The sequence below is a fragment of the Vombatus ursinus genome, unplaced genomic scaffold, assembly GCF_900497805.2.
Source record: "Vombatus ursinus unplaced genomic scaffold, bare-nosed wombat genome assembly UNPS02014833.1, whole genome shotgun sequence".
In the NCBI taxonomy this organism is placed as follows: domain Eukaryota; kingdom Metazoa; phylum Chordata; class Mammalia; order Diprotodontia; family Vombatidae; genus Vombatus; species Vombatus ursinus.
This window is the reverse complement of record NW_020954611.1, coordinates 9,234,040-9,261,369: the sequence shown is the minus strand read 5'-3', so window position 1 is coordinate 9,261,369 and position 27,330 is coordinate 9,234,040. Positions and strand designations below refer to the sequence as shown.

At 38.3% G+C, this 27,330-nt stretch overlaps 1 long non-coding RNA gene across 1 annotated transcript; it reads left to right on the top strand.

The window, feature by feature from the left end:
• The first annotated feature begins 375 nt into the window (after positions 1 to 375).
• Positions 376 to 15,325, top strand: LOC114026169. The gene is made up of 3 exons (XR_003567104.1): positions 376 to 518; positions 8,439 to 8,492; positions 15,142 to 15,325. It is a non-coding gene; the product is annotated as an uncharacterized LOC114026169 (long non-coding RNA).
• Positions 15,326 to 27,330: the final 12,005 nt, after the last annotated feature.

Here is a 27,330-nt window from a genome sequence, read left to right as displayed (position 1 = left end):
CTTGGCAAAGATACTGGAGTGGTCTGCCATTCCCTTCCCCAATTCATTTTACAAATGAGGAAACTGAGGCAAACAAGGTAAAGTGACTTGCCCAGGGTCACACAGCTAATAAGTACCTGAGGCCAGATTTGAACTCAAGTCTTCCTGACTCCAGGCTTGGGGCTCTATCCACTATGCCACCCAGCTGCCCAATGTAACCCCAGGCAAGTCACTTAACCTCCAGGCAACTCTCTAAGACTAAGTTGTCTAGAAGGTGCTGATATGCATTGGCAGAGGAAGTTCCTCACCCTAGCTACACCCTAGCTAAATGAAATCCCACTGTACAAATAAATAAGCAAATAAACTAGTGCAGCTGTTACTGCATGAGGGGATGGAGAAGTGCACTAAGAACTGAGGGAATCAGAAAAGGTCTCTTGTAAGACAGATGGGACACCTGAACTGAGCTTTGAAGGGAACTAGGTATTCCAAGCAGTGGTGGCTAAGAGGAAAAGCATTCCAGGTGTGGAGGATGTGCAAAGGTAAGAAGGGGGACATATAATATCCTGTATGAGGAACAAGTACAGCAGATGAATTGGACTGGGATATAGAAGGCGCAAACTGACATTAGCCTGTAGAGATAGATTGGAAACAAATTGGAAAGGGTTTTAAATGCCAGAGGGGAGTTTGGATCTTTTCTTAGTGAGACTAGGGAACCACTGAAGCTCCATATGCAGGGGAGTAGCACGGTCACACCTGTGCCTTAGGAACCCAAATTGGCAGCTGTGTGAAGGATGAATCGGAAAGACTAGAAGCAAGAACAGGTTTTAAGCGAGCCAAGGATGGGGTTGATTTGAAGCTCAAATAAAATAATGTATTAAAGTGCTCCACAAATTGTAAAGCCTTACGTAAATGTCACTTATTAAGAGCTGACATGGGCTTTATGGTTATAAAGACCTTCACATACCTGACCTCATTTGATCCTTACAACCCAGTGAGATAGGGGGCATAGGTATCATTATCCCCATTTGACAGATGAAAAAACCAAGGGTCTGAGAGACAATGAAACTCCTCTGAGCTCATTGGATTAGTAAATAATGATCCTTGGCTTGATTCAGCTTAGTAAATTTTAGCTTGGCATCTATTATATACAAGGTACCCTGATAGGTCTGGACATACAAAGTTAGATAATCCAGTCACTGCCCTGGAGAAATTTCCAATCTGGTAGCACTACTAATTTCAAGCCCAAGTCTTCTGTTTCCTTGTCTGCACTGTTTGCATATCATGATTAGTACTTGCCTTCCTGAACCAAGCAACTAACAATGAATGATGTTTTCTGCAACTGGCTCAGGAAAGCTACCAGAGTCTACCTGAGAGCTCTAGATAATTAGTTTGAAAAGACATTGCTGCAAATTCACCAAAGTACCAGTGGTTCTGCCTTTACCTTTCCAAAACATGAGAGGGAAGAGTGAACATTCCAGGCAACCATCCTGAAGTTGTGCCTCTATGCACCAAACATCTGGATGGGGCAGCTAGGTGATGCAATAGGAAGAGCCCTGAGCCAAGAGGAGAACCTGACTTCAAATTCTACCTCAGACATTTACTAGCTGTGTGTCCCTGAACAAATCACTATCTGCCTCAGTTTCCTCAACTGTAAAATAGGGATAATCATAGCACCTACCTCACAAGATTGTTGTGAGGATCAAATGAAATGATGTTTGTAAAGTGCCTATTACATAGGAAGCATTATATAAATGCTAACTACTACCACTACCACTACTACTACTACTATTAAATTTTAGGATGGAAATCTCCCTAGACTCCTCTTCAGCAGGTACACCAGAATAGCATCAGTTCTCTGCTTTTAGAATGCCTTTTATTCAGGGACCTCAAAGAGAACTAAGTAACAGATTATGAGGAAGACAGAGAAGCCATTATTATTACTTCTTAACAAGAGGGAAATGGAGACTGAAGTGGTTAAAACCACTGAGCTAAGTTCATCCAAATAATTGTCTGGGTAGAGAAAGAGAATCTAGAGAAAGAGAATTCAAGATTCTTGCCCTCACCTTCTCCTCAGATATTTAATTAACTAATGAAATGTTACTCTACCATTTAAACCGGACCACAAGTCATAGGATATTAGAGGTGAAAGAGACCTTAGGCATCATCTAGCAGCCCAAGGGTTTTCCACCTTTTTTGTGTAATGGACCCCATTGGCACAGTCTGGCAATGCCTATGGATTCCTTCTCAAAAGACTGTTTTTAAATGCATGAAATGAAAGCCATCAGATTGAAAAGAAATCAATTCTATGGAAACATGGTTATTAAAATCTTAAAAAAAAAAAAAAACAACTTCAGGGGGCAGCTAGGTGGTGCAGTGGATAGAGCACTGACCTTGAAGTCAGGAGGACCTGAGTTCAAATCTGGCCTCAGATCGAACACTTCATTCACTTACTAGCTGTGTGACCTTGGGCAAGTCACTTAACCCCAATTGCCTCACTAAAAAAAAAAAAAATTAAAAAAAAAACAACTTCAGGACAAAAAAGGAAAAAAAAAGAAACAACTTCAGAGACCCCAAAATAAGCACCCCCAATCTAATCCAACTCTGCAGATGAGATTTGTCCAAAATTACACAGCGAGCTGGTAACAGAACTAAAACCAGAATCCCAGTCATCTGATTTCCAGCCCAAAACTATTTCTACTGCACAATTAATAAAAAAAAACAAACTGCCTCTCATTAACAAAAAGTCAATCCACCCACATTTCATCTCAGCTTCAGGGATGGAATTCTGGTTCTCCAACATGATCTTGGGTATGTCATTTAAGAGTTCTACCTCATTTTGTCCAACAGTAAAAGGGAGAACAAAAGGATCACTTAACTTTTGTCAAGAGCTTGATGAGGAAGATTATTTTCTTTTTTAAAAAAATCTTATTTAGTATTTTATTTTTCCTAATTACATGTAAAAACAATTTTAACATTTTTTTTCATATTTTGAGTTCCAAATTCTCTCCCTCCCTCCTCTCTCCCCCATTGACAAAGCAAGTCATTTGACCTGGGTTATACATGTGTAGACATGCAAAACACATTTCCATGTAAGTCATTCTGTAAAAGAAAACACAGATAAAAACCCCAGAAAAATAAAGAAAGTAAAGAAAAAGTATTTTTGATCTGCATTCAGGTTCTAGCAGTGAGAAAGATTATTTTTAAGCACTTGTCTGGTGCATTTATTGGACTTTGAGGGTGTGCTTCATGAACTCATCAGGCAAAGTTCTCATCAGACAAAAAGGGAAACAAAAGTTGAATTTTCAGAGGGAAGGAGACCTGTTCAAAGACTGGGAAGAATCCTGCCAATTAAATGCCTCAAGAACATTAAAAATTACTTCACCTTGAAATTCAAGGTTCTGAAGACTCTAGTGTGGAAAATTAGTATGGAATGACTAAATAATTTCTTCTAAAGATAATTAACAAGTAACTTTCCTCCATGACTTCAAGGGTTTTGAAAGGTAGAGGAGAAGAAAAAAAGGGGAGTGGAAGGAGGAAAACACAAAGGGGAGACTGGGGAGATGGAGGAGAGGAGGAGGAGATGGTAAGGAAGGAAAGGAGAAGAAAGGAAGCAGAGATGGAGAGAAGAAGAGGAAGGCACTCATCCATCCCACCCCTGAAGATTTCCAAACCCCTCTCTCCCTGAATCTCCTTTGAGATCTTGTAAGAATCTACTCAGTTTAAGCCCTGCTGATTCATCTGCTCCCTAAACACACTTAATTTAAAATAGCTGGTTACTGATTGAGGTTTGTTCTCCATCTTGAGGCCAGTGGGGACAAACAACCAGAAAGCTTCTGGGCTCAAGGGAGAGGTAAAGGGGTGTCTTCCGTTGGTTTTAAATTAAGTGAATCACCAAAGGAAAACACATCAGGAGCCAATTAAACACTGCATTTGACTCTCTTGACAACTTTCCACCTCATGTTGATTGGATTTTTAGTAACTTTTCAGGGAATTTTCATCTTGATAAGATATGACTAATGGGTTTGCTCAGGTCAGATCCTTGTTCCTGGAAGGAGAGAAAAAAAGGGAGATTATTCTGAGATCTTAATAGCCCTGCCAGATGTTTAGTGGGCTTAGATTTTCAAGTCCCACGTAGAACATATTTCAGCAAGGCAAGCACAGTGGGCCAGAGAAAGGCTTTGGGGGAACAGAGTTTGGGATCCACAGCTCCAGTTCATAAGAACATAGGCCATATCTGGGAGAAACCTTAGAGACCATATAGTTAAACCCCCTCCTTTTGAAGAAAAGGAAACTGAGGCCCAGAGAGTCTGGCCCAAGGACATGTAAATAGTAAGGAGTAGACCAAAGTCTTGAACCCAGGCTTGCTGATAGCAAGGCCAGCTTTCCTTCTATTATATCACACCACCTCCCAAGCAAGCAAGTAAAGCATCCCTTGAAATCCATTCAGAGTATGTTTGGGAAGTCATTGTGTGACGGTGGGCAAGTCACAACCTCTCTGCAATTCCATTCCATTTAATAAACATTTATGAAGCATCTAATATATACCAGGCACTGGCACACAAAATGGGAGTAATATTGGTAAAGCAGAGACAAAAAAAAATGTACAGAAAATGATTTTCAAACCTTAAAGCACTATATGTCAGCTATTGTGTTTTTTTAATTTGAAATTTTAATTTTCAATGTAAATAGGACACCAGGCTTACTGTGCAGCTATGGGAGGACCCTTTACTATGATTCCTTGTGGGTAGAAATATATCTCTTATGAGCCAATTTTTGCCTCATATCCGAATTAAACTGGGACATCAGGTGGGTCACTTTAATGAGAAGCATTTCCTTCCTTGGTCATTTAGAAAGTGCTTTGGAGAGCATTCCTCTTCCTTCCCTTAGCTGGCCAAATTTCACAACTTAAAAATGAGAGGAAAGTAAATGGGATAAACAGTTCCTTTAAATGACTCGGTGAGGGCAAACTTAAGCTGGGTAATTAAAATGCTAATCTTATTAAAGGTTTCTGGAGAGTGACTAGGAGCCAGTGTAGAGGTTAGTGAGGAAAGCACTGGATTTGAAATGAAAAAAAAGTGGGGTCCAAATCTCATTTCTTCTGCTTTTTACATGTGTGCCCTTGGCCAAGTCATGGAACTCTCTGAGCCTCACTTTCTTCATTTGTAAATATAAAATGAGGAGGACAAATTAACCAGTCTCTAAAGACACTTCCAAATCTAGCTCTCTAAGTGCTAGAGTCAAAAGGAAAACCAGAATCTCCTGACTCTAAATGTAGTGATTTTGAATGGATCCTGAGATTTAGGACATTTTTTGTTGACTATGAATGATGTAAAAGGAAAGAGAAGAATTGACTTGCTCATATTGCTGCTGTTCAGTCATTTCAGTCATGTCTGACTCTTCATGACCCCATTTGGGTTTTTCTCGGCAAAGATACTAGAGTGGCTTACCATTTCCTTCTTCAGTTCATTTTACCAATGAGGAAACTGAGTTAAGTGATTTGCCTAGTCACACAACTAGTGGGTGTCTGAGTCTTCCTGACTTCAGGCCCAGCATTCTATCCACTTCGCCACCTAGTTGCCCATGACTTGCCTATGCTCACCTAGCAAATTCACAGCAAAGACTGGGTCACTTAGAATTCAGGTTGAAAGAAGAAAGTCTAGAGGGTACCTATTAGTGGATGTCAGACACACAGGAGCTTTCTGAAGTAGTATGTTGGGCATATATGTGCAAAGTGGGTCTTTTTTTTTTCTTTCTTCACATTTTCCCTTTCAACTGAAGTTTTCAAATGTTATCCTCATCTATCTCACAAAAGGTATCTGTTCTCACATATCTTGTAAGCCTTAAGAGGAAAAGGGAAAAAAATTTCTATTGTACAATGAAAATTTTTTGGCAAATCATGAGCTAACAAAATCCTAAAACATTCTTTATTAGAGAAAAACAAAACTAAGGACAGATTGTTTCATCATGAATAACTAACAAGGTGATTCATATGTGAAAACTAATTGTTTGGACCACAATTCATCTGATGGAAAAGCAGAAATAGCATTTTCCCCAATTAATAGTATTTTATTTTTTCCAATTACACATAAAGATAGTTTTCAACATTCATTTTTATAAGATTTCGAGTTCCAAGTTTTTCTCCCTCCTTCCCTCCCCTTCCCACTTCCTAAGACAGCAAACAATCTGATACAGGATATACATGTACAATCACGTTAAACATAAGAAATAACATTTTCAAATCAATCAGATAGTCCTGAGATGCCATGAAACATTTCCAAGGCTATGAGTCAGAACACCTGGGCTATAGTCTCAGCTCTGCTACTCATTAGCTGTGTGACCTTGGGCAAATTACTGGACCTCAGTTGGCTTCAATTTTCTAATCTATATAATATAATAATAGCTACCATTTACATAGCACTTGGGGCAGCTGGGTGGCACAGTGCTCAAGAAGTCAGACACAGCTGAAAATGACTGAATAACAACAACATATAGCACTTACAATGTGCCAGGCACGATGCTAAGCACTTTACAAATATTAGCTTATTTGATCCTCACAACAACCCTGGGAGGTAGGTTCTATCATTATCCCTATTTTATAGTTGAGGAGACTGAGGCAGGCAGTGCTTAAGTGACTTGCACAGGATTACATAGCTAGTGTCTGAAATTGGATTTGAACTCAAGTCCTTCTAACTCCAGGTCCCATGTTTTATCCCCTATACCACCTACCTGCCTCTTAATGGAAACTGAATGATCGCTAAAGTTCCTACCAGTAGTAACATTCTTTGAGATGGTTAACTGTTGCTTATCTAGTAAGGAAAGGATATTATCACTGCTTAAGAGCTTCCTGGATACTAATCCACAGGGGAATTTTCCATGCTTTGACCATCTAAGAGTCTGAAGACATAGCTTTAGAGATGGAAGGGATGTTAGAAATTGTTGAGTCCAATTTTCTCATTTTGCAAGAAACTGAGGCCCATAGAAGTTGAGTGTTTTGTCTGAGATCATATAGGTGGTAAGTGACAAAGCTAGAATTTAAATCCAGGTCTTCTGACTCCAAAAATAACATTTCTCTCCAGTCAATATACACTTTGCCCTCTTTTTCCAACACTTTTTGACAATTCTCTTGAATGATTTCCTGAAGCATGGCACTCATGGTGTTCAGTCAAGTAGAGTATTGAATTTGGAGACAGAAGCACCTGGATTCCAATTCAGCTTCAGATATTTGCTAGCTGTGTGACCTTGAATAAGTCACTTAAACTCTCTAGACTTCAGTTTCCTCAACTAGAAAATGAGAACATTTCACTCCATGACCTCAAGGCTTCCTCCTATCTCTAAACCTACGATCCTTTTGTAAGAGAAGGGGATGCGATCCCCACTTCACCTATCAGTTGATTTGGCCACAGAATGAAATTATATCTGATCAAGTTTTCATATGTAAACAAGAAGTGTTTACATCCTGATCCCTTTATGATGTGCAAATACTTCCCTAATTGGGTAAAGAAGAGAATCATGCAATTATTTGAGCAAGCAGGTTAGCCACACTTCTGGAAGTTCTAAGTGACCGGGATCTGGATGAGTTAGAGGTTGAGCATGGGAAACATTGCAAACTAGGAGCTGTCTATGGAGGTGACTCCTGCTGCGAAGAGGAGGGAATTTTCTATTCTCTTCCCCCACATCAGTCATGTAGTTTTGAAGAGGAACTATTGGAGCCAGCAAGAACCACTGCGTCCAACGGGAAGGAGAAACAAACACTCCAGATAGACTCCATAGATCCAGAAAGATAGTCATTTGATGGAGGAAGCAGCTTCTAGGAGTGTGATTCCCATCAAAAGAGAAGGCTGGCTATGGAATCAAGAGAGGAACAAAACCTGGGAACCCAACAGAGATAATGCACTCAAGGGGAAGTTTTGAGAAGATAACACAAGGAAAGAATACTTCTAGCTCCTGCAGTACCAGGAATTGTGAGTTGCCTATATATCCTATGCATGTGCTTCACTCCCACTGTGATCTAAGCTTGAGTTCACTCCTGTAATGAAAGTTGTGTGTATTTTGTAGGATAATGTGCCTCATGTTTATGGGGAGGATGCTATGTATCCATTGTTCTTACTGTTCTATGGGCTAATTATGCTACTGGCTGATTGTTCACAGGAAGCATACTGGTGGGGACTCATGAAATATAGAGTTAAAAGAACAGTCCTAAAAGGTTACCACTAGAAACTGAGTTAGCAGCTGCCCCCCTGGATATCCACCCAATAAGTTGAGAGAGTATCCCAGAAGGCATACTACACTACAATCCTATGATAATGTTTTTCTAGAAGGCCTTAGATTTCCTCTTTCATACTATATTCAAATGTGATTTTATTATTATGGAGAGATCTCATGAGTTCTTCCAATCTCGTTGTTGTTATGATTATTTTTCTGTTGTCTCATGCTACCTTTGTTCTGCCTTTTACCCAAAGGTACCCTTCAAGATCCAACTTAGACTCTGTGTATTCAATGGAGCCTTTCCTAAGGTAAGAAAACGACCTTTTCCCCTAGAATATTTCACAAAACTTTTGGCTTATCTCTCATACACCTATTATGTTCTAATTTTTAATTAAACTTTTTAAATTAACAAACATCTATTTATTCTCCCTTTTACCTCTCCTCTACATTGAAAAAAAAGGAAAATTAAATTAAATCCTTGTAGTGAATATGTATAGTCAAGCAAACTAATTCCCACATTGGCTAGGTCCAAAAAAAAAATATGTCTCAATCGGCACATTGAGTCTATCACATCCTTGTCTGAAGGCAGGTCGCATGTTTTAACGTGGGTCCTCTGGACTCATGATACATTCTAATTTGAATTGAACTTATTCGTGTCCTTACTACTAGATTACAAACTCCTAGAAGACAGGGATCATGTCATGGTTTTTTTTGTTGTTTGTTTTTTTTTTTTGTCTTTGTAAAAAATGATCCAGCATGTGATCATAAAAATCACAAAATCTCATAAATGGAAGAGACCTGAGAGGTCATCTAGCCCAAAACATACCGAAACAAGAAATCCTTCTATACTATATAGAAGAACTTATCATTACCTCCTGAAACATCACCCTTTAGACTAGACCTCCATAGATCATGGGCCCCCTCTATGGAGGAGCTTCATATACTACTCAAAATTTTGTGGGAGAGAAAAAAGGAAATGAGATTAGTCTGACACAACTACTCTTGATGAAATCATGTTGGCTATTGGTGATCACTGCTTTCTTCTCTAGATATTCATTCACTATCACTTTAAAAGCACCTGTTAGAATTTTGTCAGGACCTGAAGTCACACTCACTGGCCCATAAGTCATACTCACTGGCCTTCTCTCCCCTTATTTGGAAAACTATGGCAGCATTTGCCCTTTTCCAGTCCTTCAGGTCCTTTCCCATTCATTCAACATGAGCTTTCCAAGATTACTAACAGTGGCTAGTAATCATATCCTGCAGTTCATTTAATATACAGAGATACAGTTTATATGGACGTGATGACTTAAACTCATCAAAGGCAATCAGCTGAGTCCTCTCTTACTCTCTCTATACTTAGTTTCAGATTGAACTTTCTATTAGTCATTTTTATTCTGTTCTTTTCAGTCCAGAAGTTATTATCCTTGGCAAAGGGAATAAATGTAACAGAAGATTTAATTAGCTTTGTCTTTTCTCAATTATCCATTCACCATTCCTTTCACCTCAAGCAATTTATCTTATCCTTTCTTCAATCCACAAGATAGGAAAAAAATTTATTGTTGTCAATAGCTTTCCTTGCCAGCCTCAATTCATTCTGATCTTTAGCTCTCCTAAAACTATTCATATAGGAGATTGCTACATGCTTGCATTCATCCCATTTTCAGACTTTAATTTTCTCTTCTCTAAATGTCTTTAAAATCTAAATGGGTTGATGAGTTGCTTGTACAGCCACATCGCTCTCTTTAGACGACTATCTCTTGTCCTCGTCTTTAGAAATGTTTCTCTTTGTGACTTAATTTTCTCTTTTTCTATGTCACACATTATAAAATGGAGTGGTCACTTTCACCCAAGGTTCCCATCATTTCTACCCCAGCCATCAGTTCCTTCCTGATGGTGAGGACCAGGTCCGAAACAACAGTTCCTCTTGATGTTTATTTCACATTTTGAAGAATGAAATTATCACTAAGGCAAGATAGAAAAATTCTATTCTGCTTTTGGTAGACAAAGAGTGTTTGTGGCTATCTGGATAATTGAATTCCCCTTCATTACTATAGCATGTCTTTGTTTTATTCTTATGAACTGTTTCACAAACTCTTTGTTCATGTTTTCTTTCTGTACTGGGGAGATCTATGATATACTCCCATGACAATTTTTCATCATCTCTGCCTCTAATCTTCACTTGAATGCTTTCCACAACGCTTCCCTCATTTACTAGATATCCTCAAATGAGAAATTACAAATCTGAAACTTATAGGAACTTCAGAAACCATCTAGTTGAAACCTCTCATTATATAGATAAAGAAACTGAAGCAAGGGAGGCTGACTTGATCACACATGTGGAGGGCCTCATCTTCCTCAAGCACATGTATGACCATATCATCTTCCCCAGCCCACCCACTCACTGAATAAACTTCCTGGCTCCCTATAACTTCAAGGATGAAAAATCATTCAAAGTCCTTCATAACCTGGCTTCCTGCTACTGTTCCAGTCTTTGGATACGTTAGTTCCCCACCCAACCATATACTCTATTATCCAGAGACCCTGGCCTCCTTGCTGCCCCTCAAATAAGACATCTTGTCTCCTAGCTCTGCATTTTCACTGACTTTCCCCCATGCCTAGAATTCTCTCCCACCTCATCTCTGCCTTCTGTCTTCTCTGCCTTTCTTCAAGTCCCAGCTAAAATCCCACCTTCTGACAGAAGTCTTTCTGGATCCCCCTTAACACTACTAGTACTTCCTTCTGATGATTACCTCCAATTTATTCTGTCTAAACCTTGTTGGTCCGTAGTTATTTGCATGTTGTCTTTGCAGTATACTAAATGGTTCTTGAGAAGAGAGATTGGATATATTTTACATCCCCAATGCTTAGAGATGTTCCTAGCACATAATAGGCATTTAATAAATACTTGTTGACCTGACTTTAGAGAAAGACAACCTTTCATGACCCTCAGAAACATAAACCCCAAATTTCGGCCTCCTTGCCTATTTTATGTTGCCATGGGAAAGAGCCCCAACAATTCTAACTTTGATTTTTCTTCCTTTTTTTTAAAAAAAATTTTAAGCTTTTATTTAATGTTTTATTTCCCCAATTACATGTAAAGACAAATTTTAAAATTAGTTTTTAAAACTTTGAGTTCAAAATTCTCTCCCTTGAAATTGCTTTAAAGCAAGCAATTCAATATAGGTTATACATGTGTGGTCATGCAAACCATTCATGTTAGTCATGTCATGGAAAAAAACATAAACAAGAAAAAAACTCAAGAAAAATAAAGTTTAAAAAAGTATGCTTCAATCTGTATTCAGACACCATCAGTTCTTTCTCTAGGGTTGGAGAGCATTTTTTATCGTAAGTGCTTCAGAATTGTCTTGGATCGTTGTATTGCTGAGAATAGTTGTTATTCACAGCTAATCATTCACTCCCTCCTCATACATCTTTATCAAAGTAAGGTGTGTTTGTGTGTGTGTGTGTGTGTGTGTGTGTTTACCACGTAGGTAACGTGTATCAAAATGCATCTTTCTAGATGTAGTTTGAAGGAAGACATGAATAGATAGCTCTCCTGTACCCTGCCCCTCTTCTCTAAGCCAGACTTTGATTCCTGCCAGCAGGGAAAGCAGGAGATTGGAGGGAGTCACAAGTTACAATATTGCTTTTACTTTGTACATAGTACATTTCACTTTGCATCAGCCCATGCAAGTCTTTCCAGGTTTTTTTTTTTTTGAGAGCATACTGCTTATCATTTTTTATAGTGCAATAGTATTCTATCATAATCTCATACCACAACTTATTCGGCCATTCACCAATTGATGGTCATCCCCTCAACTTCTAATTTGTTGCCCCCTGAAAAGAGCTGCTATAAATGTTTTTGTACACATAGGTCCTTTTCCTTTTTTTATCTCTTTTAGGTTACTTGATTTTTCTTTAATGAGCAATCACATTCCCAAAATAATGCAATTATTTCTTAAAGGGATGACATAACAGTAATCTGGTCATGCTGAATGCAGCCAGTGAGGATCACACATCTTGCTAGGGTTGGCTCTCTTAGGGCAAAGCTGATGCTTCTGGGCTTGGTACCCAAAATCCAGTAGAGACCTAGCTTACTATGACACAAACTTAACTGAGTCATCTGTGGGATCATTCATAGAATCACAGAATCTGAAAGTTGGAAGGGTACTCAGAGGCCATCAGTTCAACTCACACATGAAAGGACTCTGCATTATAACATACCTAACAAGTAGCTATGCAGATTCTATTTCAAAAGTTTTTATCTTTTTTTGTGTCACAGAACCCATTTGGCAATCTGGTGAAACCTATGGACCATTCTTCAGGAAAATGGAATAAATGTATAAAATGAAATACATATGATGGCAAAGGAAAAATAATTATGTAAAAATACAGTTATCAGGGGCAGCTAGATGGTGAAATAGACAGAGTACTGGCTCTGGAGTCAGATGGAGCTGAGTTCAAATTTGACCTCAGACAGTTACTACTAGTTATAAAAAATATTTTTTAAAAAAAAGTTCATGATGCAGATCAAAGCATACTATTTGCTCTTTTTTTTTCCTTCTGTTTTGTTTTGTTTCCTCTTTCTTGTGGTTCCTTCTATTGGTTCGAATTCTTCCTTACAACATGACTAATGTGAAAATATGTTTAATAGGAATGTACATGTATAGCCTATATCAGATTGCCCTCCGCCTTAGGGAGGGAGGTGTAGGGGGAATTTAAAACTCAAAAGCTTATGGAAGTGATTATTGATAAATCAAAATAAATTAATAAAAAAAAAAAGTTCAGAGACTCCAGGTTAAGAAACACTATTCTATTTGAAGTTCTCCAATGAAAGGAAACTCACTCCCTCCTCATTCTACATACCCGCTCATTCTACTTTTGGATAGCTTTAGTTGTTAGGAAGTTTTTCCTGACATCAAACTTACATTTTTCTGTTTGCAACTTCTACTCATTGTTACGGGTTTGGCCCTCTGGAGCCACACTTAAGTCAGCCCTTCAAATACTTGAAGACAGCTCTCATGTCCCCCTGAGTCTTCTTTTTGCCAGGCTAAATTTCACACTTCCTTCAACCAACCTTCATAAAACACAGAATCAAGGCCCTTCACTATCTTAGTTGTCCTCCTCTGGACACTCTCCAGTTTTCCAACATCCTTCTTAAAGATATTTGGAACTGAACACAACTCTAAAAGCAGTTAAGTGGTGCACTAGATGGACCTGGGGCCTGGAGTCAGGAAAACCTGAGTTCAAATCCTACAGCCTCAGACTCTTACTAGCTGTGTGATCTTGGGAAAGCCAATTAAATTCAATCTACCTCAGTTTCCTCAACCATAAAAGGGGGGTAATAATAGCACTTTCCTCACCAGGTTGTTGCAAAATGAGATAATATTTGTAAACAGCTTAGCACAGTGCCTGGCACATAGTAGATGCTATATAAATGCTTATTTCCTTCCTTCCAGATGAGGTCCGATGAGGGCAGAGTACTACAGGACTATCACCTCCCCATTCTTTAAAGCTATGTCTCTCTTAATGCAACTCAAGATCCCATTAGCTTCTTTTGTCTACCTTCTCATACTACTGATCGTATTGAGCTTGTAGTCCACTTAAAACCTCAGATTTTTTTCAGAATAACTGCTATCTAACATGCCTCCTTCATGTGCCCAAGTATAAGACTTTATATTTATCCCTATTAAATTCATCTTATTGGGTTCATCCTAATGCTCCAACCTGTCAAGATCCTTTGGGATCCTGACTCTATCCACCATTGCGTTAGCCACCCCTCTTAGCTTGGCATCATCTGCAAATTGATATGCATACCTTCTATAAGAAGCAGATCTAAAGTCAACACTCTTTTAGATCAGGTTCAATTTGGGAACAAAATAAGGCACTTGTAAGTCATTGAACAATTAACAAAAAGATTTACTTTACCCTAATACAACAAGGATAGGCAACAAGGATATAATGGCACTTAGCTTTCAGTGTTGGTAGAACCAGCCTCCCTCACCTCACTACGGAAATGCTTTTGGTCAATAGGTCTTTAGGGTATAGCAACTCACATGATCTCAGGCACCCACCAAGTCTGAGAAGCTCAGACTCTTTGTGACTGGGACACTTTTATGAACTTAAGTAACCAAGCCAGGGCCAGAGCCAATCAATTGCTGGAACTTAGTTGTGTCTTTTTAGGGAAAGCTAATCTCTGTCACTGGAGGAAGGGAGAAGGGTAGGCCTAACCCATGTTGCAGATAAATATTAGCTCTATCATACCATTTATGCCTTTATCAAAGTAAGGTATGTTTGTGTGTGTGTGTGTGTGTGTGTGTGTGTGTGTGTGTGTTTACCACGTAGGTAATGTGTATCAAAATGCATCTTTCTAGATGTAGTTTGAAGGAAGACATGAATAGATAGCTCTCCTGTACCCTGCCCCTCTTCTCTAAGCCACATTTTGATTCCTGCCAGCAGGGAAAGCAGGAGATCGGAGGGAGTCATAAGTTCATCTACTCTGCTCTTCTCAAAGAGGGGATACTGGGCTAGAATTTTATTTATCTACCCCCCTAAGTATTACTATTCTAGAGGAAATAAGCTTAGGTTCAAACTTTGCTCCTGATTGCTACCTCTGAACAGGAAAAGAGTACCCCAAGCTATATATCCAAGGCTTGACTCCCTTCTCACCAAATGCCATTACACAAAGACCACATTTAGCTAATGGTAAATAAACCCATTTATTCAAGCTCATGGCAAGCAGAAATCAGAGAAGTAATACAGATAAGAACATACTAGATAATACACAAAGTGAATGTGCTCTCCCACTGGGAGCAAGATATCTCAGATCAGCTAAGAGAGAGAGAGAGTCCCAGATCTTTCCCAAGAGGGAGGACCTTGATATCTCTAGTGTAGTAAGCGGGGATAGGAACATGATCAAGGTGCTGACTCTTCTATATGTTGATTTCTTCCCAGAGCCTTTCTTTCTCTAAGGAATTCTTCCTGAAGAGAATCTGGAACCACATGCCTTCTCTCTTGAAGCTGGAAGTCAAAAGACCAAGATCTCTCCAGTAGCCCTTGCCAACTTCACCCCTCATGCTAGTACTGAGCACTAAGCAATCAATCTCCACTAATGAGAAGAATTTTATGCAACTGGGCTTCAACCTCTGTTTACACAAGTCATTGATAAAAGTGTTACACAGCACAGGACCAAGATCCCTTGGATATTCCACTAGAGATCTCGCAACACATTGACTGTGAACTATTAACCAATACTCTTTGAGTCCAGCCATCCAACCACTTCTGAATTCATCTGATTGCATTGTTACCTAATCCAAATGTCTCCATCTTCTCCATGAGAATGATGCAAGATACTTGATCAAAAACTTTGCTCAAATCTAAGAAATAATCCGCACAGCATTCCCTTTATCTACTACTTTAGCAATACTGTCAAAAAAGGAAATGACATCTGGCATGGCCTCTTCTTGATGAAACCATACCAACTCTTTGTAATCACTGCTTCCCTTTCCAGATGTTTGCCAATATCTCTTTAATAAGTCATTCTAGAAATATACACCTCTTTCTGAACCTTGAGTTCATTACTTTTCTATCAGGAAGTGGGCAACATCTTCCTCACAGGTCCTCTGAAAATGTAATTGGGCATTATTCTAATCAGAGTTCTTAAATCTTTTGGAGTTGTTTTTCCTCATTATTTTGTCATATAAATTTTCCTAGTTTTGCTCACTTCATTACTGTGAATCAGTTTATACTTCACAAATACTGCCTAAAATCATTTTTATCATTTCTTATGATAGAAAAATATTCCATTATATTTGTATATCAAAATTTGTTCAGTCATTCCCTGATTGCTGGGCATCCTCTTAGATTCCAATTCTTCACTTTTCTCTTTTTTCCCCCAATTTTTAATCCCTGTTTCTGAGTCGGGGAGTCTGTTTGGTTTGTGACTGAATTTTGCTTGTGATAATCCCTCTCTAGTATTATCATCTCATAACAACAATAATGATGATGATGGTGATAGCTAGCATTTAAAATTGTGTTTTAATGTTTGCAAAGCAAACATTTATATATGTTATTTCATTTGACTTTCACAACCCTGTGAGGTATGTTCTGTTATTACTCCTATTTTACAAAGGAGTTTGAGCAAGATTAAATGACTTGCTCAAGGTCACACAGCAAGTAAGTATCTGAGGCAGGATTTGAACTCAGGTCTTCCTCACTCCAGGTCTAGCTCTCTATCACTATGCCACCTACCTGCCTCTCCTCCCTCTTTCCACCTGTTTCTCTGTTGAATTAGGTGTATTTCTACACCAAATTGTGTGTGTGTGTGTGTGTGTGTGTGTGCATTACGAGCACTTGTGCACAGGTACACACACAGAGTACCAGGAATGCATGTGTCATCCACACACCTTTAATCCTCCTTTGTTCCATCCCTCTTTCCAAGGTGTCATGCTACCTCCATGGTGTCTCACTTGAGATCGTAAGATCATAAAATCAGAATTGGAAGAGACTTTAAAGGTCACTTAATCTGATCCCCTTATTTTATGGAGAAGGAAATTAAGGCCCAAAGAGATTAATTGACTTGTCCAAAGTTGCACTGGGAGTAAGATGCAGAAGGCAGGATATGAATCCAGGTCCTCTGACTTGAAATCCAGAGCTCTTTCAGCTACATCATGCATGTGATGTATGTCTTTGAGCGTGATCTTACCGAGCTAAAAGGAACCTTAGAGATCATCCACTTTCCATTTTAGAGATGGGGAAACTGAGTCTCAAAGAGGTGAAAAAATTTGTTAAACATCACTCTGTCACTTTAGTCGGTGGCAAAAGAGGAACTAGAAGCTAGGAATGGAGGGGGCCCTGAATTTGGAGTGGCAGAACCAGGGATCCAAATCCCAGCTCTGCTACTTACTGCCAATGTGGCCTTGGCCAAATCTCTTAACCTCTCTGGTCCTCTGTTTCCTCCACTATAAAATGCCAGTTGAGGAGGATGTAGAAGTAGAGCTCTTAGGTCCCTTCCAGTTCCAAATCCTATGATCCTGAGGGTTCTCGTCGAATATGCCACATTCCTTTCTTGTACTGAGTGCGCTGATAAGGTGGGTATTTGTTCTTTTGCCCAGTTCCATCCAACATCTGAAATTAGGCTATTTGCCTAGATCAAGGAACCTTCTGAGGAACAATACCAGGAAACTCTGGCTGACCTGTGTATTTTGGTCACAAAGAGAACCTAGGGACAAAGTATGAATGAAGCACTGGCCTGATCATTATTCCTGGGCAGACAACTGAAACTCTACTCACAGTGAATGCATCTTCACTTGCAGAGTCAACACGGTATCTACTCATGCAAAATTCAGCACTTTTCTGTGTGTGTTTGTGGGGACGATTGAACATTTTTAGCAACTTCTTCAGAAAGCGTTTTACCTCTTCTCAGCACCCCAGATGGTGTGACCTTCTGCAATTCGGGGAGTAGCCTCTATTCTCTAGGGACCCAGATTGTCACATTAGTCATATGGGAAATGTTCCCACAGGCCTCCCTTTGAGAACCCTACTAACAGGAGCTAGTTAATGATTACAATAGACTTTTAAAATATTCATTTTTCTTAAAGCTGGAAAAGCAAAGCCAACCTCTCTAGCACCAGACAGACTTATGAACTTGGAATAAAGTTGACCAAAGTGATTTTTGCAATTCGAGAGGCTGAGTGGTATAGGGAACAGTAAGCAAAAAGAACTGGGGTTCAAGTCTTTCCTCCGATGCATACCAGTTGTTGACCTTTCAGTGCCCCTAGGAAACCCTCTAAGGACTTTGAGTTACCGATCTGCATTGTTGGATGCTTCTTCACATCAATAAATTCACAGCTTCAATAATGGCTGTAAATTACAGCCTCTCATCTCTAATAATCAAATAGATCTGTGATCTCATTGATCTGAATGTTACCTTTAATTGTGCAGATCAAAGTTTATTCATGTCTGCCCATCCTGTAGGATTCTTCTCCAAACTACAAGCAAATTTTTAGAAATTAACATAATAACAGCTAGGTGGGACAGTAAATAGAGTGCCTGAAGTCAGGAAGACTCATTCACCTGAGTTCAAATCCAGTCTTAGACACTTACTACCTGTGTGACCCTGGGCAAGTCATTTAACCCTGTTTGCCAAAGTTTCCTCATCTATAATATAAGCTGGAGAAGGAAATGTCAAACCACTCCAGTATCTTTGCCAAGAAAACCCCAAATGGGGGCATGAAGAGTTGGACATGACTAAAAAATGACCCAACTAAACATAACAGAAAAAAAAAAGAATAGCTAAATAAGATCAGGATTCATCATTCTCTCCTTTGGATGAGTGATGAAAGGAGATGAACAGTTTCCAAAAGAAGAACTGAAAACTGTAAATGAGCAAAGGAAAACACACTCCAAATCACTAATAATAAGAAAAATCCAAATTAAAAAAACTCTAAGGCCTTACACCTTCTCAAAGGCAGCAAAAAAGGAACGAGTATACAGCATGTTGGAGTGGCTGTGGGAAGATAAGGACACAATTCACCTTTTGTGGAAGGATAAATTGATGCAATTTTTCTGTACAATAAGGCAGAATTATGCAAGAAAAGTGACTAAACTAATGCAACTTTTCAGTATAAAATTTGAGATTTTACAAGAAAAATGACTAACCCATTCATCCTTTGACTAAGCACAACACTTAAACCCCGAGGAGGTCAAAGGAGGTCAAACATAGACCCAATCTATACCAAAATATTTATGCAGGGGTTTTTTTGTGATAACAAAGAATTAGAAGCCCACCCATAGGGTGCCCATTCATTGGTAAAGGACTCAACAAACTCAGGTATGTGAACTCCGTGGAATATTATTGTGCAGTAGAAAATTTAAAAAAAAAAAGAGAAATATTAGAGGAACCAAGGAAGAATGTATGTGAATTGAATCAGAGTGAATTAAGTAGAAAAAGAACAATGGTTATAATGACTACAACAATGTAAGTAAAGAGGATCATCAAAAGGAAGTCAAACTCTGAGTAATGGAAAAAACAGTAATAGTCCCTGAGGAGAGATAATGAAACATACCTTCCTCCTCTGGGTAGAGAGGTGTGGAACAACTCTAGCAGAGTGCTCCATACATTCTTGGATTAGGTCACTGTGTCAGTTATTTTTGCTCAACTTTTTTTCTTTGGTAAAGAGGGGGTTCAGTTGGAGAAGGAATTCCTAAAATAACTATAATGTGAAAACAAAAGGCATCCAAAAAATAAACCAAAAAAATGGGTTAATATAACAAAAAATAAATACCAAGACAAAACCTATAGCCCAGAATTTAATCTCTTCATGGCCAAAATCTACATGAACCACTTCCCCTCCTTCTTTTAGATGTGAGCTGTTTTTTCAATCATTCAACAAATATTGAGCAACTACTGTGTATATGACACTGTGGGAGAAACAAAGAAAGATATCTCTGCCCTCATGGAGTTTTCACTATATTAAATGCCTACTATGTGCCAGGCACTGTGAAATTTATTTAAGTGAAAAAGATAGTAATATATATTTCTGTCATAATACTGACATTTATATAGTGCTTCAAAATTTACAAAGTCTTGTTCATCTCTTTTGATCTTTGGAACAAATCTTTATGGTGAATACTAGAAGTGTTGTTTCCATTTGCAGGTGAAGGAGCTGAGGCTCAAAGAGGGTTAAATGACTCTCCCCTGATCACATTGCTAGCAAATATAGGAGGTAGGATTTAAGCCCAGGCCTCTCCTTACCTGAAGTCAATAGGTCTTTCCAGAAGGCCAAGATGCTTTGATAAACCAGTGGTTCATCAGTGTGGTTACTACCTATCCCCTCCATACTTTCTCATCCCGTGCCTGTTTTCTCATAAATACTCGTTAGAAGATCTACCCAACACGGTAGGTGTATTATTAGCATATGTTGTTGCTGCTTTTGCCTTTCTTTGTATTCTGAAAGCTTAGAATAGTGCCTGGTACATAGTAAGCAATTGATAAGTGCTATCTGACTGTCTGGCTAAGCATTTCTTATATTCTGTCTCTTCAAATAATAAAGTATACACAGGCATCATGGCATGGTTGATGGAGGGTCAGGCCTTAAAGTTAAAAAGACCTAGGTTCAAATCCTTCCTTTGATACAAACTGTCTGGTCCCGGGACCATGGGCAAGTAAGTCATTTGGCTTCCCATTGTCCCAGGCTACTCTCTAAGACTAGATGTTAAAGGCAAGTTAGTGATTTGTATTGGTAGAAAAAAGTTTACACACTGGGAGTTACCTGGACAGACAGATTCACAGTCCCAGACCCCGTACCTTCCCCCTCCTTCCAAAAAAAAAAAAGAAACTAAGTGTAGATTAGGGCAAATAATGGATCCTCTCAAGTGGTTGCATTATTCAAAGTCACACTACATATTTTCATTGGGCTAGAACCAATTATCATATTTTAACATAATTATAACTTCAAATAGTGTGAATTCAAATACAGATCACTTCACAGGATTCATTATTTGTACCAATTGGGGTCTAGCTGTACAAGCTTTGCTTAGACAATGGGAAAATGTGAACAAAGCTAATAAATGCTGAGACTATTCTAAGGAGACTTAAGTCATGTTTTACTTACAGCTAAACTTACTTGAAACACACCTATGAGAAAATCAAAATTTCATTGCAATTCCTGAAGTAAAAAAAAAATACTTAAAAGGAGTTTTTATTTGGGGTTTTGTTGTTGTTACAAATTAGGTGTAAATATTTTGTCACAAATTAGATATAAATAAGATTTGACCTGAACATAATTCATAAATAAATTGTATGTTTATATATAGTATTTGAATTTATAATTTATTTGAATGCATATTTTATTATATAATTATATGATTCATATATCATGTGAACATTTCATAATTTAAATTCATGACATTTGAAAAATTAGGAATGAGAGAAAGGGGTGAAGCAATACAATACTTATTTCCAAATATTATAAACTGACCCTGTCTGTATTCTCAGAGTTTAGCACAGTGCTTTAGACATCAAACCATAGGTCCAGAGCTGAAAGGAATGTCAGAGGTCATGTAGGCAATATAACTCCAATTTTACTCCTTTGTGTATAAACTTTATCTCCCCAGTACAATGTAAACTTCCTGAAGGCATTTATTTCTGTTTCTGTATCCCATATACAACAGGTCCTTAATAATTGTTTATTGAATTGTTGAATTTGTCACAGTCCTCATTGTATGTTCAGACTAGAATATCTGGCCCATGAATCTAAAATCTAAAATCTACATGTTACTTGGTCATAAAGATCAAGGATTTTGTACCCTCTGACATATCTGCAAAGTTATATATACACATATGAACAACATACACACATTTCTTTGTGTTTGCATTCTGTTTGTTTGTTATTGACTTGTCTTGAAGACATTGCAGCTGTCCACCCTCCCAAAATGGTACATCATATCTTTTTTTTTTTTTGGCTAGGCAGTGGGGTTAAGTGACTTGCCCAGTGTCACACAGCTAGTAAGTGTTATGTGTCTGAGGCCGGATTTGAACTCAGTTCCTCCTGAATCCAGGGCCAGTGCTCTATCCACTGCGTCACCTAGCTGCCCTGACATCGTATCTTTTTGTCCTGGTCTGCTCTTCCATGACAGGAAATGTTGCTCTCCTATAGATGTAGTTCTATCATCACACACTTGGATTATTACAATAGCCTCCTAATTGTTGGGTATTTCCAGTCTTTCTCCACTCTAATTCATCACACACACCATCATCTGACAAATCTTTCTAAAGTACAGCTCTGATGGTATCACTCCCTTGCTCATAAACCTTAAATAGCTCCCCATTGCCTGTTTATACACAAAAGTCTAAACTCCTTAACCTGGTATCCAAAATCCTCTACAATCTGGCCTAAGTCTATCTTTCTAGCCTATCTTTCTATGTTTCATTACCCCCTCCCCACATGTACCCTATGCCCTATGTACACTGGATTACTCACTATTTCTCATATATACCTCTTTCCCACCTCCATACTTTTGCAAGTGCCATTCCTTCTGTCCTTCCTCCCAATCTCTACCAGTTGAAATCTTATTTTTCCTTCAAGGGCCAGCTCAAATGCCTTTTCTTCACCAAGTTAGAAGTGATGCTTCCCTCCTCTGAACTCCTATACTTTGTGTCTTTCCTATCTATGCACATGTTGCTATACTGAAACATTTACTAACATAGATTTATTTATATTGTTATATATAAAGTATATATATATATAATGCAACATGTACTAATACTGAATTGTAGTAGCCTGTGTGTGTAACAATCGTGAGAAGCTCACATTTGTATCATTATTTGTGTGCTTTTCTTCTCTCTTCTACTAGACCGTAAGTACTTTGATGATAGGGGCCGTGTCATATACATGCTCCTTTGGATTCCCTACATCATCCAGCACAATGCCGTGCAAATAGTAAAAATGTAACTGCTATTTATTGAACAAATAAGTGAATGAACAAAGAATAAATCAAATCTAATTGTCAATATGTACAAATAAACCAGCTGAGTTCTAACTTCACGGCTATTTCCCCTCTTCTGAATCACTTGCCTGTAAACAGGAAGTGTTTATTGCTCATACTAAATTTGATATTGCATAAATATAATTATTATTAGAACAAATTTCTTCTGGGGAGATCTCACCTGGTTTTTCTTGCAATCTACAACAAATAATAGCTAGGTTTTCATCAGAATATGAAAACATGGAAGGATTCAATGACATTATTAGTAATAGCTCACATAGTGTGTTCACATAAATTGTGTAGTCCAGTGTTTATAAAAACTCTGTTGAGACAGATAGTGCAAGTGTTATTATCCCCATTTTACAGATGAGGAAACTGAGGCTTGGAGAGATCAAGTGCTTTGTCCAAGATCACACAGCTGTAAGTGGTCGAATCAAGATTCAAACTCAAGTATGCTGATTTTAAGTCTAATTGCCATTTACCACTATGCCATCTTGTCTCTCTAGAGCTGAAAACTGAGTAGATAAAAAGCTGTCAATCAATTAATCAACAAATATTTATTAAGCACCTACTGTGTGCTCTGTACTGGGGCTCTGACCAATTTTTACCCAAGTCTAATAATTGTCATGTTTTCCTCCCGCAGCAAGTGCTGTGATTTTGTTGCTGGCAGGAATGTCTAATAAATCTAGGAATTTATCTCCATCACCTCCATCTAACTCTATAAGTCTTGCTCCAAAGTTGATTTGTATGGCAACCGGGGTCATTTTTGGATTTGAGAGGAACCTAGCCATCCCAGCTCCACATGGTTCCTTTGCAGTTTCACTAAGTAGAACTAATTCCCACGTTGTTTTAGAAAAATCCAAATTAATGACCAGGGAAATAACAGGAATTTAAAGAAATTATCTAACCCAAATCAAAAAGAAGCCTGAAGGAGGGAATTTGAACCCAACAAGAGGAAAAACAGCTCAAAAGACATATTTTTAAATGCCTAAGGACTTTTCTAGCCAGCTGACTTGGTGACACTGACTGGGATTAATATCAGAAATAAGCTAAAGATTACCCTTGGGGTATCAAGCTAAAAATGTAAAAGTCACGTCCCCTGTGGGGATGGGGGAAAGCCATATAGTAGCCAAATATCACCATAAGGTAGCAGAGGGCAACTCAGAGCCACCCAGGAACAATGGAAATGGATGTCTAATAGAAAGCAGTATAGAAGAAACAACAGCAACAGAAAAACCCTGCTGAGCCGAGAAAACAAGTCATGAAATAGCATCAACAAAGGACATCAGTGACTCTGTGGTATTAGAGATACAAATTGTCCAATATAAACATGTTCCCTATACATGTCCCCTGCCATAGATTTTCTCTTTTTTTTTTTTCAAATACATTTTTTTCAATTTACATGTGAAGGGGCAGCAAGGTGAGGCAGTGGATAGAGTACTGGCCCTGAAGTCAGAAGGACCTGAGTTCAAATATGGTTTCAGATAAATAACATTCACTAGCTGTGTGACTCTGAGCAAGTCACTTAACCCCAATTGCCTCACCAAAAAAAATAAAAAGCATTCTTGTTACAATGATGTGTGAAAACAATTTTTAACATTTGTTTTTTAAAATTTTGAGTTCTACATTCCTTCCCTCCCTCCTTTTCCTACCCTCGACTTGAGAAGTCAAGCAATTTGATATAGATGATACATGTGCAGTCACACAAGTTATTTATCCATATTAGCCATGTTGTGAAAGAAAACACAGGCCAAAAAACAAAGGAGAAAAGTAAAGGGTTCTTGTTTTGTTTTGTTTTTTAAGCATACTTCCATCTGCATTCAAACTCCATCAGCTCTTTCTCTGGGAGTGGATAGCATTTTTCATTGTTAAGTCCTTCAGAATTGTCTTGGGTCATTGTATTGCTCAGAATAACTAAATTATTCACAGTTGATCATTGTACAATATTGTTGTTATTGTGTTCACTGTTCTTATGGTTCTGTTCACTTCACTTTGCATCAGTTCACATGTCTTTCCAGGTTTTTCTGAAATCATCCTCCTCATAATTTCTTAGTATTCCATCACAATCATATTCCACAACTTGTTCAGACATTTCTCAGTTGATGGGCATCCCCTCGATTTCCAATTCACCGCCACCACAAAAAGAACTGCTATAAATATTTTTGGATATATAGGTCCTTTTCCCTTTTTTAAAAAGAATTCTTTAGAGTACTAACCTAGTAGAGGTATTGCTGGGTCAAAGGGTGTCAACAGTTGTTTAGCCCTTTGGGCATAGTTCCAAATTGCTCTTCAGAATGGTTCTGCCATAGATTTTTTTCTAGCCATAACTGTTCCCTGTGTGTGTCCTTCCCCACTCAGTGGTATGGTAGGTAGCCTATGGAAAATTGTACCCTATGCTTATAAAAGAATTCTCTTCTTCTTCTTCTTCTTCTTCTTCTTCTTCTGCTTCTGCTTATTTTGCTATTCTATATAATTAAATATCTTTTACTTTGAAGTGTGTTCTTTGAATGGCTAGTAAAAGACATACATTGATGGAAGGTCACATACCATGGTCTTATATGGATAGTAGTCCACATCCATTATGTGCTTTGAACCTCTGCAATACTACTACTAATGTCTTCTGATAATATTATTGGTGAATTACTTTCTCTGCTCAGTTGGGTCCCTCAGCTTCTGTCTTTTTTCTACCATATTTCTCTCTATTGGACATCTTCACTATTGTTGGGTGTCTGGGTATTGTAACATGCCGAGGACCTTATGTGTGATTAAGGCACCACATGCTACATTTTCTTTGTAACATTACTATACTTTGTACAAGAGTATTCAACTGAATCCTATAGTCTAGTAAGTTGGTCTGGAATTTCATGATCCAAAATGTATTATGGAATGAGGAAATCCAAACTGTGTCTACATGATCTCAAAGTATATGGATTAAAGTACCTATGTGAGGGGTAGTGAGGGGAGGGATAGTTTCCATAAGTTACACGAGTGATTATCTACCCTTATAAGGTATCCAAATATTGGACAGTAGACCAGATTTTTTCATTTTTTGGATGCTATTGGTGTTGCTTCATATGTGTAGTTTGACATGTAGTTTATATACAATCTGAGACTCCATTACTCAACTCACACTGATAAATTGGGTTCCAGAACTTGACTACATCTTCCCCCTGAAGGTTCTAGGAGTATCTTTGAGGGGTGATTCTCTAATGCCATTAGATCAAAGCCACACCTATAAGCTTCCCCACCCCCACCTCCAAGATTATCAGTAAAGAATTAGTAGAGAATCAACTTAGTCAGCCTTAAGTGGCTTTTATAAAAGAATGTTTACTCAGGTGGTATGGTAAGAACAATTAGCATAAAACCTCAAACATCTGTGACATGCTCTTATCAGGAGCACATAGCATATTAGAGTAGAGTGGGCTCAAGCTTAAAAAACTCACAGCTCCTGCTTGTTTGACATCTTTTTCTCCCATTCCTGGGATCCTTAAGAAAATCCCCTTAGAGGACTGTAGTTTCTTAGTTGGGCTCCTCACTAAGCTGAACATTGTTCTTGATTTAAGTCCAGCCCCTGGGTACGCCAATAGACTACTGAAGAGGAAATCAACACATTCTGGATAATTTGAAATCACAAGATCCCCCTCCAATCAAAGGGAAGGAAAAAGAAGGCCTGGCCAAGGCCAAAGCCCAGACACCTCCTTCCTCCCCTCCCCCAAAGTGGTTCCTCCTTAAGGATACTCTAGAAAGCCACAATTGCACCAATTTCTGGAATTGAATCTCATTTCAATTCAAGTGATAAATTATAAATGATTCCTAGGGCATGGTCAAATTTCCTCCTCCTATCTGAACATAATTCTTGTGCAATTAGTTCAAGTTCAAAGGCCTTTTATCACTTAGTCAAAGGCCTATAAATGAATGATTGACTGAAACATATTCACACCTAGTTAAGATATCAAAGCTTACCTGGGATTGAGGTAGTTTCCATCCCACCCCCACATATACCTTCAGCTTTTGAAATTCAAGAAGTTGAATTAAGCCTCAGATTTCATCCTACAATTGGGATACATAACCACCAGGTGGCATTGGTCCATCAGCCTGACCAGTAAGACTTATGGCACAGGTATGATTTGACTAAAAATAGAATAATATTTCTACGTTAAAAACATAACAAAGCAAAAACAGATCCTCCATTAAAACAACTGAATCTAAATAATATTACCAAGCCCCTTTAAAGTACAAGTACACACATAGAGTAAATTCTTTAAGGAAATAAATAATTTTAAAACGATTTGTACTTTTAATCCTTAAATTGTCCACCATAGCTTAAAATAATCTTGTCCCCATACTTAAATGCTTCCTCCTAACTCAAATCTAGAGAGGTTTTTCATAGTATTATTATTAGTTATGATAATAGGGAGTGGGACTAGACCTATGATTTCAGAGATTTAGGGAATTCCCAGGTAAAGACATTCCCTCTACCAATGATGATTGGTAGTTTCTCTACAATTATAGTATTGGAGTTACCAAGAACATTGAGAAGTTAAGTGACTTGCCCAGGGTACTCACATATCAGACTTTACTAAATCCATAAAAATAAACCATGAGAGATGACTAACCAAATTGTTTTTACTTCCTAATGGTGATAATTTCTAATTT